Source organism: Chrysemys picta, chromosome 2 (assembly GCF_011386835.1).
Source record: "Chrysemys picta bellii isolate R12L10 chromosome 2, ASM1138683v2, whole genome shotgun sequence".
In the NCBI taxonomy this organism is placed as follows: domain Eukaryota; kingdom Metazoa; phylum Chordata; order Testudines; family Emydidae; genus Chrysemys; species Chrysemys picta.
In genome coordinates, this window is record NC_088792.1 from 117837828 (window position 1) to 117850277 (window position 12450).

The window sequence follows — 12450 nt, forward strand, 5'->3', positions numbered from 1 at the left end:
GGCTGCCATATCAGCGTTCCATCCTGGGGAGTTGGGAGTTTCGGTGTTCTCCAACCCCACAGTAGCCCGATTCCTCAAGGGACTGGAAAGGGTGTTTCCCTATTCGCGCCCGCCGGTCCCTGCGTGGAATCTCAACCTGGTCCTAACTAAACTCATGGGGCCCCCCTTTGAACCCCTAGCCTCTTGCTCCCTCATGCACCTTTCATGGAAGGTAGCGTTTCTCGTGGCCATCACATCGGCCAGGAGGGTATCGGAATTGAGAGCCCTCACTTCGGAACCTCCTTATACAGTTTTTCATAAGGATAAGGTGCAACTGAGGCCATACCCTAAATTCCTTCCAAAGGTGGTCACGCATTTTCACATGGGCCAAGACATTTGTCTACCGGTGTTCTTCCCTAAGCCCCATACGGACCCAAGCCACCACAGCCTGCATACCCTCGATGTCCGTAGGGCCCTAGCATTTTATCTAGAGCGGACCAGGCCATTCCGCAAATCAACTCAACTGTTTATTGCCATTGCGGAGCGAATGAGAGGCCTGCCTATCTTGACGCAACACTTGTCAGCATGGATTGTGCTTTGCATACGCACGTGCTATGAGCTCGCCAACGTACCAGCCCCGGAGATCCGGGCTCACTCGACTAGGGCCCAAGCGTCCTCGGCAGCTTTCTTGGCGCAGGTTCCACTCCAGGAAATCTGTAAAGTGGCCACCTGGTCGTCGGTGCATACGTTCACAGCCCACTACGCGATCCATCATCAGACCAGGGAGGACGCGGTGGTCGGCAGGGCTGTGCTTCAATCGATTGTTCCTTGACTCCTACCCTCCTCCAATGGTAAGCTTGTGAGTCACCTAATGTGTAATGGACGTGAACAATCACTCGAAGAAGAAAAAACGGTTACTTACCTTCTGTAACTGTTGTTCTTCGAGATGTGTTGTTCACGTCCATTACACTTCCCACCCTCCTTCCCTTCTGTCGGAGTCACCGGCAAGAAGGAACCGAGGGAGGGTCGGGCCTGCAGGGATATATATACCCTAGAGCGGGGCGCCGCTCTGGCGGGAGCGGGGAGCCCTGCCGGCCCGACGGGAGCCGCTGAGGGAAAAAGTTTCCGACATCCGTGCACGCGGCGCTCGCACACCTAATGTGTAATGGACGTGAACAACACATCTCGAAGAACAACAGTTACAGAAGGTAAGTAACCATTTTTTCCTGGACTCTGCCAGGAAGCCCAGCTCCCATCCAGTGGCATAGCCAGCTTCTCAGTGCAGGGGGAGCAACCATAAAAAAGATGCCCCCCCCTTGGCTCTTCCTCTGGTCGCTCCGCGCCCCCCCCTTGGCTCCTCAGGCCATGCTGCGGCCATGCTGCGTCGCCCCTCTGAGGGGTGGCGGGCGCAGGGGAAGGGGTGGCGGGCGGGTGCTGCTCGCTTCTCCCGGGGGCTGGAGGGAGTGGAGCAGTGGGGCGGGCAGCAGTTGGCGGGCATATCCCCTCTCCCCAGCAGCTTCCAGGTTCCCTCGCCCGGGCAGCCCAGCATTTTTTTCAAAAGCGAAGCCTGCTGGGCCGCCGCTGGCTCCTGCAGGCAAGGGGCGGGGGGGCAGCACGGCCGGACTCTGGAGGAGCCATGGTGGGGGGGGCGGGCACAGCCGGAGGAGCAAAGCGGCCAGGCTCCTCAGCCATCGCGCCCCACGCTCAGCGCGGCCACCTCCTGCGGTGGCTCAGGGCTTGGCGGCCGAGCGCTCCGCAGCTGTTGGGCAGATCCCCTCTCCCCAGCAGCTTCCTGCTTCCCTCGGCTTGAAAGCAGGAAGCTGCCGGGGAGAGAGGATCTGCCCACCAGCTGCGGAGCGCTCGGCCACCGAGCCCTGAGCCGCCGCAGGAAGCTGCCGCGGCGGCGATGTTGGGGCTGCGCTGAGCATGGGGCGAGATGGCCAAGGAGCTGGCCCCTTTGCTCCTCTGGCCACGCCCGCCGCCCGCCCCCCATGGCCCCTCCAGAGTCCGACCGTGCTGCCCCTCCACTTGTCTGCAGGACCCCAGTGGCGGCCCGGCAGGCGCCGCTTTTGAAAAATGTACTGAGGGGAAGCAGCTGCTTCCCCTGAACCCCCCTAGCTACGCTCCTGCTCCCATCCCTAGCAGCTGTTCCATACCCTGCTTTGTAGCAGGCCCTCTGCAGACAACTGCTAGAGGCAAGGATTGATGAGCCAGTTGCCATCCTGCCATGAATGCTTGCTGACAGCCCACGGAGGTATGTGTGTTTGGAGTCTCGCCAGGGCTCTCCCTGGCACCTCTTACCCTGTGGCAGGTGTAGATCTAATTTCCATGCCCCTGACACACACAGCTCTCCTTCCCTTTGCAGGCTCTGTACAAGGCCTGTGGAGAGAACCTGTGTGTCATTGTAAAGAGCCTGCGGACATAGGCCAGAGTGAAGTTTACCTTAGCCCTGGGGAGGCCTGGAAAGGTGAGACTGGAAGATTGGGGTTTCCAGTCTGTCCTCCTAGCTGGGTCTGCATTGGGGCATTTTTGGTAAGGGTAGTCAGTGCAATGCAATATTTTGGGACCCTTCCTCCTTTGGGGATGGAAAGAGCTGGGACAGGAAGCCTGGGCTCTCCCTGCTTCTGTTGAGCACTAACCCCAGGGCCCAGGCCAGCTTGGGTAATGACAGCCTCAAACCCCCTTGCGATCCAGGAGATGGTACTCAGAGAATAGTCTCTAGCTCCTTCCTAGGGAGACCCTGAGACACAGGATGTGCCCCAGAGAATCAGCCTTCTTTCCTGCTACACCCATGACTAGAGGAGGGGGATTGTATTTAGCCACTTTTTGTCCATTAGGTCCCACACTAAAACCTGGGGAAGAGCTGACAATTTAACTGGGTCCCAGTCTAATTCCTTCCCCCTAGGGCTTAGCTTCTTTTTATTCTCCCCTCTCCATTTGTATCTTCTTCTGTGGGGTCCCTGAGTGTAAAATGAACTGAAGCTTCCTCCCCTTTGGTCTTCCAGGTTCTGGAACCTATCCCAGCCTCACATCCGGATGCAGTGCACAGCCAGCCCAGCTTGGGAGTAGCAGGGACAGAGGACCTCATCTTGTCAAACCAAGGAGTGTTGGCTCTCAGTGAGGCTTAAATGGAAGATAACATCTCCCTCATGGAGGTAGGAACCCCAAGTGCCCATAGCAAATGGTTCTAAGGAGAGAGATGGCATCCCTCATCCATAGGCTGGACAAGAGCATTCCCTATTCCTGGATCCCAGCCAGCCCTGATATAAAGACATCTTTATCATCCTGCTGTTCATGTTGTGTTCCTAGGAAAATCATCCCTAGAGGTGGTGGCCTGGGATATCAGATACTGTTTTCCACACCACATTTCAGCCATCTTGTGTGACGAAGTGGGAGTTTTCATGAATCCTATGTGTGCCTCAATTCTTTCAATATTTTGCACAGCTACCGAGGAGGAGGAAAAAGACTGTTTGCACTCATGGCAGGCTAAGAGACATAGGTGTGTATGCAGGGCCGGCTCTAGACACCAGCAAAGCAAGCAGTTGCTTGGGGCGGCAAATTTGCAGGGGCACAAGAATCCAGCATGGGAGCTGAGAACCAACAGGGGGCCCTGGGAGCTGTAGTTACTTGGTTAGCTCCCTGCCTATAGAGCCAGCCCTGGAGCAGGGAAAGAACTACATTTCCCAGCCTTCCCTCAGCCGCAATTAACAGGAAAGGGATGGGGAAGGAGTGTGGAACTGAAACCTTATGCTGCAGCTTGCTGTGAATGGTAGGGACAGAGCCAGCTCTAGGTTTTTTGCCGCCCCCCACCTCAGCCCTGGGCTCCCCCCACACCCCCATGTTGCCCCAGCCCTGGACTCTCCCTCGCCCACACCCCCTGCTGCCCCAGCTCTGGTCCCCACCTGCACTCCCCTGCTGCCCCAGCCCTGAGCTCTCCCCCCACCCGCACCTCCTGCCACCCCAGCTCTGGCCCTCATCCGCATCTCTTGCCGCCCCAGCCCTGGGCTCTTCCCCCCAGCACCCGCATCCTCTGCTGCCCCAGCTCTGGCCCCCACCTGCACCTCCTGCCGCCCCAGCCCTGGGCTCTTCCCCTCCATCCCCCTCACCTCCTGTCGCCCCAGCCCTGGGCTCTTCCCCTCCACCCCCCTCACCTCCTGCTGCCCCAGCCCTGGGTTCTCCCCCAAAGAAAGAATTAGGAGGACTAAATGGACAGTGCACCTCTCTATCTGAAGCCTAGCAAGGGAGCTCCCACTAGAATTTAAAATGAAAAGTAAGGGAGGGGAGGCTCTACTAGACTGGGCAGCTTTAGATACAGTTCCAGGCATGTAGAAGGATTTACACTTCTGAGACATGGAAGCAGAAATTGACTTTTCCTTTCCAGATTTAGCTAATATTCAGAAAGGGAATCTAGCACCTGCCTTCCAGATTTGAACACCCTCAAAATTCAGGAGTGCTCAAGCGCAATTTGGGCAGCTGTTAGTTCATTTCTCCCAAATCAAATATACTGATCCACTGTAACTTGCTTTAGAAAAAGCAGAATAAATTGAGCAAGAAATGCTTCCCAGTGGTTATTAGGACTGGAATTGCTATTTTCAACAGCCATTGGGGTTTTTCTTTTGTTTGGTTCGTTTTTTTAGTTTTATTTGTTTAAAAGGAAGACAGTAATATTGCATTGGCAAATTCCCCATAGAAACAAAGAATGGAACAAAAGAATAATAAAAGCACCTCAACTTTTCCTCTTTTATGTAGGACAGTCTTATAATATGCATCCAGATATCCTTCAATCACACAAGCTGAAAAAAGAACAGGAGTACTTGTGGCACCTTAGAGACTAACAAATTTATTAGAGCATAAGCTTTCGTGGACTACAGCCCACTTCTTCGGATGCATATAGAGTGAAACATATATTGAGGAGATATATATACACACATACAGAGAGCATGAACAGGTGGGAGTTGTCTTACCAACTCTGAGAGGCCAATTAAGTAAGAGAAAAAAACTTTTGAAGTGATAATCAAGCTAGCCCAGTACAGACAGTTAGATAAGAAGTGTGAGAATACTTACAAGGGGAGATAGATTCAATGTTTGTAATGGCTCAACCATTCCCAGTCCTTATTCAATCCTGAGTTGATTGTATCTAGTTTGCATATCAATTCCAGCTCAGCAGTCTCTTGTTGGAGTCTGTTTTTCTGTTGTAAAATAGCCACCCGCAGGTCTGTCATAGAATGACCAGACAGGTTAAAGTGTTCTCCCACTGGTTTTTGAGTATTATGATTCCTGATGTCAGATTTGTGTCCATTAATTCTTTTGTGGAGAGACTGTCCGGTTTGGCCAATGTACATGGCAGAGGGGCATTGCTGGCACATGATGGCATATATCACATTGGTATTTATGTGACCATCACTTATTAGCACAGTAGTGTCCAGGAAATGGACCGCTTGTGTGGATTGATCTAGGCTGAGGTTGATGGTGGGATGGAAATTATTGAAATCATGGTGGAATTCCTCAAGGGCTTCTTTTCCATGGGTCCAGATGATGAAGATGTCATCAATGTAGCACAAGTAGAGTAGGGGCGTTAGGGGACGAGAGCTAAGGAAGTGTTGTTCTAAGTCAGCCATAAAAATGTTGGCATACTGTGGGGCCATGCGGGTACCCATAGCAGTGCCGCTGACTTGAAGGTATATATTGTCCCCAAATGTGAAATAGTTGTGGGTGAGGACAAAGTCACAAAGTTCAGCCACCAGGTTAGCTGTGACATTATCAGGGATACTGTTCCTAATAGCTTGTAGTCCATCTTTGTGTGGAATATTGGTGTAGAGGGCTTCTACATCCATAGTGGCCAGGATGGTGTTTTCTGGAAGATCACCGATGGATTGTAGTTTCCTCAGGAAGTCAGTGGTGTCTCGAAGATAGCTGGGAGTGCTGGTAGCTTAGGGTCTGAGGAGAGAGTCCACATAACCAGACAAGCCTGATGTTAGGGTGCCAATGCCTGAGATGATGGGGCGTCCAGGATTTCCAGGTTTATGGATCTTGGGTAGCAAATAGAATACCCCTGGTCGGGGTTCTAGGCATGTGTCTGTACAGATTTGTTCCTGTGCTTTGTCAGGGAGTTTTTTTAGCAGATGATGTAGTTTCTTTAGGTAATCCTCAGTGGGATCAGAGGATAATGGCCTGTAGAATGTGGTGTTAGAGAGCTGTCTAGCAGCCTCTTGGTCATATTCCAATTTATTCATGATGACGACAGCACCCCCTTTGTCAGCCTTTTTGATTATGATGTCAGGGTTGTTTCTGAGGCTGTAGATGGCGTTGTGTTCAGCATGGCTGAGGTTATGGGGCAAGTGATGTTGTTTTTCCACAATTTCAGCCTTTGCACGTTGACGGGAGCAATCTATGTAGAAATCCAGTCTGTTGTTTCGACCGTCCGGAGGAGTCCACGCAGAATCCTTTTTATTGTAGTGCTGGTAGGGGGGATTCTGTGGGTTAGTAACAAAGAAAATAACAGAACACCACTAACTCAGGATTGAATAAGGACTGGGAATGGTTGAGCCATTACAAACATTGAATCTATCTCCCCTTGTAAGTATTCTCACACTTCTTATCTAACTGTCTGTACTGGGCTAGCTTGATTATCACTTCAAAAGTTTTTTTCTCTTACTTAATTGGCCTCTCAGAGTTGGTAAGACAACTCCCACCTGTTCATGCTCTCTGTATGTGTGTATATATATCTCCTCAATATATGTTTCACTCTATATGCATCCGAAGAAGTGGGCTGTAGTCCACGAAAGCTTATGTTCTAATAAATTTGTTAGTCTCTAAGGTGCCACAAGTACTCCTGTTCTTTTTTCAGCTTGTGTGATTGAAGGATATCTGGATGCATATTATAAGACTGTCCTACATAAAAGAGGAAAAGTTGAGGTGCTTTTATTATTCTTTTGTTCCATTCTTTGTTTCTATGGGGAATTTGCCAATGCAATATTACCGTCTTCCTTTTAAACAAATAAAACTAAAAAAACGAACCAAACAAAAAAAACCCCCAATGGCTGTTGAAAATAGCAATTCCAGTCCTAATAACCACTGGGAAGCATTTCTTGCTCAATTTATTCTGCTTTTTCTACAGCAAGTTACAGTGGATCAGTATATTTGATTTGGGAGAAATGAACTAACAGCTGCCCAAATTGCGCTTGAGCACTCCTGAATTTTGAGGGTGTTCAAATCTGGAAGGCAGGTGCTAGATTCCCTTTCTGAATATTAGCTAAATCTGGAAAGGAAAAGTCAATTTCTGCTTCCATGTCTCAGAAGTGTAAATCCTTCTACATGCCTGGAACTGTATCTAAAGCTGCCCAGTCTAGTAGAGCCTCCCCTCCCTTACTTTTCATTTTAAATTCTAGTGGGAGCTCCCTTGCTAGGCTTCAGATAGAGAGGTGCACTGTCCATTTAGTCCTCCTAATTCTTTCTTTGGGGGAGAACCCAGGGCTGGGGCAGCAGGAGGTGAGGGGGGTGGAGGGGAAGAGCCCAGGGCTGGGGCGGCAGGAGGTAAGGGGGATGTAGGGGAAGAGCCCAGGGCTGGGGCGGCAGGAGGTGCAGGTGGGGGCCAGAGCTGGGGCAGCAGAGGATGCGGGTGCTGGGGGGAAGAGCCCAGGGCTGGGGCGGCAAGAGATGCGGATGAGGGCCAGAGCTGGGGTGGCAGGAGGTGCGGGTGGGGGGAGAGCCCAGGGCTGGGGCAGCAGGGGAGTGCAGGTGGGGGCCAGAGCTGGGGCAGTGCACATCCAAAATTCCTGCTGAATGACCCGCCCTGGGAGCGAGTTACCAGTGACCCAGGGCTGGGGCGGCAGGAGTGTGCTGTTGGGGTGTGGTGGGAGAAAGAGAGAGAGACCAGGGTTGGGGCGGGCAGCCAAAAATTTTTTTGCTTGGGGCAGCAAAAAATCTAGAGCCGGCCCTGTGTGTATGTCACCTACCTAAACCTGAACAGATCATTAAAAAGGTTGGGCTCAAGCGGACCCCATATCAATGGAAAATCTGAGAAGACAATGGAAAACCCAGTCACCAGGACATTGTCACCTAGAAAGCAGTGATCCAGATGGAGATGGATTTCCCTGTCTCTCAGCAGAGTTGCTGAGCAAAGACCCCAGCTTGAGAACAGAGGACTGGAGAGGTGTGAAGTGGGTGATAAGTGTTGGCTTCTGGAAGAATCAGGGCGCTCTCTCACCTGGGGACTAAGGAAGGGAGACACACAGAAAGAGAGAGAGAGACATGCACACACACAGACCCTGACTATGAGTTTCTCTACAGCTTGGCTGGTGCTCTGGGCTAACCAGAATGGACTATGCTTTAACGTTTGTTTCTCTATGCTAACCTAAGGACTTACTATGCTTTGTTCCAGTTGACTAATAAGCTCTACTGGTTTGAAAACGTTGCCTGAGTGTCACTGTAAATGCTGGATGAGGTGATTAAATCTGTATCCAAGACATACCAGGGTACAATCCAGACTAATTAGTAACTGTGTCACCCTTCCCCTTGCCTGGGATGCCCTTTATAATGCCTTGCTGCTGAATCCTCCAGGCTGGACTGCTCACAAACAGCCTCCAGCATGTAGGTCACTCCAGTGATGAGCTGCCAAAATATTGACAACAGGTTCCCTTCTCCTCATCCCACAAGGGGGTCGTGGCCCACCCCCGGGATTCCTGCCCCATCCAACCCCCCATGTTCCTTGATGCCCCCCCGGGAACCCTACCCCATCCACCCCGCTTCCCTGTCCCCTGACTGCCCCCTGCTGCCCTATCCAACCCCTCCTCTCATTCCTGATGGCCCACCAGGACCCCTGTCCCATCCAGCCACCCCTTCTCTCTGTCCCCGACTGCCCCCCACTGCCCCATCTAACCCCTTCCTGACTTCCCCCCCCCGGGACCTCTGCCTCCATTCAATCCCCCTGTTTCCTGCCCTCTGACCGCCCCAATCCCATCCACCCCCCCACAACACCCCAAACTCTCCTGTCCTCTTACAACACCCCCTCCCTGCCCCCTTACCGCGTGCCTGGAGCCACTCGACCGGGGTCACGGGGGCCAGGGCAGGGCTGGGGCGCTGGGGTGGCGCTGGGGTTGGGGGGGGGCTGGGGCCTGGGGTGCTCGGCTGGGGCTGGGGCTCTGGGGCCTGGGGCACTCGGCCAGGGCTGGGGCGCTGGAGCAGGGCGGCCGGAGCGCTCAGGCAGGGACCAGGGCGCTCGACCGGGCCAGGGCCAGGTCCGGGCCGGAGCCACTCGGCCTGAGCTGGGCCAGGCCAGCGCTGCGGGGCTGGAGCCAGGGGCACATGGCTGGGGGCGGGATCAGGCTGGGGCACTCTGCCGGGGCCAGGCCGGGGCTGGGGGCAATCTGCCGGGACCGGGCTGGGACGCTCTGCTGTGGCCAGGCCAGGGCCGGGGGACCCAGGCCAGAGGAGGCCGGGGCCGGGGCCGGAGCCGGGCTGGAGGGAGCCGTTCGGCCGGGCCTCATCGCGCCTCCTTGGAGCGCCCCCCCCACGCCCCAGCTTGCCTGCCTGCCTGCTGCTTCTTTCAGGCTTCCTGCGAACATCTGATTCACGGAAAGCAGGGGAGGGGGAGGAGAATGGGGCGGAGTGTTCAGGGGAGGAGGGAGACGTGAGCTGGGGCCGGGGGCAGGGTGGACAGCTGCCCGAGCCTTTGTTAAATAAAGCCCTTTTAGAACCGGTTGTCCCGGAACAACCGGTTCTAAAAGGGCTTCTAAATTTAACAACCGGTTCCAGCTCACCACTGGGTCACTCCCAGCTCTGTCCATGTGTGGTGCAGCCAGCCAGCCACACCTTGGCTCTTACCAGCCTTGATTATGCTGCAGGGTGATCTCAACACCCCCCCAGTCCTGGATCTTTCCCAAGAGCTGTATGTATTGTATTGGGCAGCCCTCTCCTAGGCAGTATAAATACATTGAGTGTTATTCCTTTAAGGGAACAATATGCACACAATTTGTTACCCCAAATGACATTACCCAGACACTTAATCTTGTTTTTATGGTTTTATCTAATCCAGTGTGTTCAAGTTGATTAGCTACAAAGAGATTTTGAGTACAAATAATGAAGCATAAAAGTCAGAAGTGGTTACAAGAAAAATAGAGATAAAATGCTTACAGGTGCTGAACACGAAACTGTATTAGATTCAGAACAAAGTTCTAACCCCATTCTTTCAGCAGTTTTACTGATCAAACTAAGTCAGGATCCCTTCCCCAGAGTTCAATGGGTGCTTCCTGTCTACTCAGATGCAAGGAATGCGATGGACAGGGAGAGAGAAAGGGGTGCCTTGGGATGTTTGTCCCTCTTTATCATTTCAGTCTCCCTCTTGAAAAAACATTGCCAGTGGAGACCCAGGAGCTAGAGTATGTCTATGTGGAAGGATATTACCTGCCAGTATTCTTCACCTGTTTAAACTGTGTTTTCCTTCTCTGATGACTCTGTTTACTGCTTAAATACAAATTAAGTCAAGCACCAATTCCTTGGTTTAGGACAGACCTATTTGCCAGCTTCAGCCTGAGCAGGGCTGTGGGGTTTGGAAAATGTGTTGTTATACAGGGGAAGCTTATAACTTCACATACAATGTTGCCACACACATTTTACCAGGACAAAATTGACCAGCAAATTCTGAATGTTTAAGGGTAATGCTTCTATGACATTCTATACCTTGGGGGAGCATCCTGTAACCCCCATATTCCTCATTTATATATAATTTGATATTGTATATAAAGCAGGCTGTGCGAGGTGTCAGAGGAAAGGTTATGATCTGCTGAAAGTCACTGTTCTATCTAAATATGTACATCATTAATGCATATGAAGTTATGAGAATTGTGTTATATGGTTGTTACTAAAATATACTGTGGGTTTGGGAAGTGCCCAGATACTAGCTCTCCAGAGACAATGACAAGGAAAGTAACCAATGCCCGGGCAGGTGTCAAACCACCATCAACAGCCGTTGTCCAGCAAGGGAGCTACAATTCAATGATTCACCTGCATAAGGTCACACCAGGGGAATTGCTCAGCCTTGCCTGGGGACTCACATGGGACTGAGGGTATAAAACAGAACACAGTGGCCACGTGCTTGGCCTTTCTCTTGCCCCCACTTATGCTGTAAACAACAAAAAAACACTCAGAAGACTGAAGACTCCAACAGAGGAGACTGACCCAGGTTTAAGGAACAAACCTGTATAGTAAGGACTGAAATATCCAGTGGGGTGAGAAAAACTGCTTAATCTAGATGTTACCCAGTCTAATAGGGTTGGGAATGTAGACTGCATTTTTATATTTTATTTTGGTAACTAACTGTCTTTTTGCCTGTCACTTATAATCACTTAAAATCTATCTTTTGTAATCAATACATTTGTCTAACTGTTTATCTTTACCAGTGAGTTTGCCTGAAGTGTTCAGTAAGGGTGTTTGCTCAGGTTTACAAAGGCTGGTGTATATCCACTTTCCATTGATGAAGTGGTGAACCAATTAATACATTTGAACTGCTCACCTTGAACAGTGCCAGACGGTACATTTCTGAGGTATAAGGCTGGGAGGATTTGGCTGGTGCCTTTCTCTGTGTGATTCAAGAGTGGCTCTGGGAGCATTCATGCAATCTAGCTGGGTGTGGGGCTCCACATGCGGTTGTGCTGAGTGATAACAGTGCCTGGAGGGGTTTACTGCTTGTCACTAGCAAGGCATTGCGAGAGACAGTCCAGATTAGTTAGTTAAAGGGGCACAGCGGTCCCACAGTCCCAGGCTGCACTCAGAGGATCCTGTCACAGCCTCACAAGGCATACCTTGTACAAACATTATTACAATAGTGTATAGGGTGTGACGACAGGTATATTTGGTCATGTTATCTCAGCTGGACTCACTGCACAGAGCTTACAGTGTGAAGCAGGAGTGCTGAAGCCCAGATGATCAGTCACAGGAGGAATGAGGCCACATGGGTATTGTGACAGGTTGGATCACAGAAACCCCCTTGGGGCTGCCAACTGATATGCCAAGATTACTTCTGCCCCTGCTTTCCCTGCCAGCTTGGGACTCCAGAGCCCTGCCTGGCTCTGCCAGATACGCTTGTCGGCCACAAAAACAGACCCAGGTCTGAACCACGTCCCACAAATTGCAAGCTTAATTAAAAGCAGCTTAAGAAGTGTTCCTGTCTTTAACACTCAGATGCCCAACTCCCAAAGGGGTCCAACCCCCAAATAAATTAATTTTACCCTATATAAAGCTTCTGCAGGGTAAACTCATAAATTATTCACCCTCTATAACACTGATAGAGAGATATGCACAGCTGTTTGCCCCCCCCCAGGTATTAATGCATACTCTGGGTTAAAGTAAAAAGTAATTTTATTAAATACAGAAAGTAGGATTTAAGTGGTACCAAGTAGTAACGGACAGAACAAAGTGAATTACCAAGCAAAATAAAATAAAACACGCAAGCCTATGCCTAATACAGTGAGAAAA